Source organism: Zingiber officinale, chromosome 7A (genome assembly GCF_018446385.1).
Source record: "Zingiber officinale cultivar Zhangliang chromosome 7A, Zo_v1.1, whole genome shotgun sequence".
Lineage (NCBI taxonomy): Eukaryota > Viridiplantae > Streptophyta > Magnoliopsida > Zingiberales > Zingiberaceae > Zingiber > Zingiber officinale.
Window position 1 is genome coordinate 91,271,182 of NC_055998.1, and position 2,087 is coordinate 91,273,268.

Genomic DNA, 2,087 nt, shown 5'->3' on the forward strand with positions numbered 1-2,087 from the left:
TTCTGTATTTAGTTGAAAATCCGAGAAAGATCGAATTAATTTTTCAGGACAATTCATCTCTCCTTTTTTTGTCGATCTTCAAAAGCACCAACAGTTATAACTTGTTAAAATAAATTAGTTAAAAATATTATATATAAAATAGATTCATCATTAACTTAATTAAAATTAATTTAATATGGTCAAAATCATTGTAGCAATTATTAAGCTAGGCCATTTAATAGTTGTAATCAATAAATGATTGTTAAATTATTGTATTAGATAGATAGTTACTACAAACGATTTTGGATGGTTTTGATCATATTGAAGTTGCAGTTATTTTAATTAAATTTAAATAATTTTGATGAAATATAAAAATATTGTGATTTATGTATAGTAGTTTTATTAAGGTGAAATGAAATGAAAGAACAATAATTTATTTTGATAAGTTGTAGTAATATTAGAATAAAAGTATTTTGGAATAAAAATATGATTAAAAAATATTTTTTATAATTCTATAAGTAAAGATTTTTGTTATATAATTTTTTGCCCTTAACTTTAAGTCTTTTTAAATTTTTTTATTAAAGAATTATTTTTTTTTGCGTGGCAAGCCTGACATTTTCAATTTATTTTTATTTATTCCCAATTCTAATATTTTATTAGTGCATTCTCAATTTTTAATTAATAAATAAAATTTTCTTAATAAACAATTGTTAACTTAAAAAATACTTCAAATTCATATAAAATTTGTATATTATTGCAACAAATCATATTTCAATGTGATAGTTTTATTTTATTTTTATAAATTATGAATAAAAATAAAAATTGATGCATGTTTTTTTAAATTATGTGCAAAATCAACAACAGATACGAATTGCTTACCAGTATTCGGATTAACTAACTTTTGTTTTTTCCAGATATCCCGTTCGTAATCCTGGAGATGATGATGATGATCTGTCCTATACAAATTTTCTATCTATCATCAAAAATAAATTAGAAAGTGTATCCATCAAAACGATCAATACTTTTAGATTCATTTTTTATTAGATTTTTTTTTATAATACATAATTGAAATTTAAATCTTAGATGTTTTAATTATCCGTTAGACGTCCTAATTATCTATTGCACCATTACCCAAAATCGGATTAATTAACATATTCTATATAACATGTCTGAAAAATGAGAAAATTATGTACAAAGTAAATAATTTTTTTTTGAAAACTGAATAATTTTAAAATTAATTTAATGTCAATAAATTATGTGTTTGAATTCTCATTTTTGACATTTAGAACATTTTCAATGCAGCTTTTTTAATAGATTTATAAAATTAAAAAAACTCAAAAAAAAATTCTAATGAGTAGAGACATAAGTTTTGAGGTTTTTATTTTAAGAACAGGTTTGATATTTCAAACCTGTTTTTTTCTCCTAAAGATGGAGCCATTAATCATTGAAAAATTAATATTGCATGTTTGATTTTTTTAAAACCATTAAATATTTTATTTAATAGTTAAATTATATTCTTTTCTTTTGAAAATAAATATATTTGGTAAGTTAAAAAAAATATAAATGACTATAATTAAATTAAAATTCATAAGTTAATTAAATATTAAATAAAAATTACAAATTAAATTAAATTAAAAATCATAAGTTTATTAATTTATTAATTAAAAATTAAAAATAAATTAATTTAAAGATGAGAATTAAATAAAATATTAAGTAAAAATTATATAGAGATATTAAATGAAAAAATAAAAATAAAGATGTATGATTTGTAATGTATGATTCAAAAAAAAATTGTATGGAGGTTTTTTTGATTGTGGAGAGAATAGTAAATTTTTCTTTTTTTGATGTGGCATATTGAAAATTAAAAAAAAAATTTTGAAGAGATTTAATTATTGAAGAGGCCCTTAGAAGATACATATTTATCTTTGGGAATGGTTAAAGAAAGGGTCTGAGCGTCTTAGTTCTTCATTATTCCCAAATAAACTCTTAATTTTATTTAATAATGGGCTAAAATTTATACGTGGTTCAAGTTTGGTTAAATGCATTTTGGGAAACGAAGCAAAGCGAAGACATCTCAGCTCTGCAGATCCACCGGAGAGCGAGGGCGG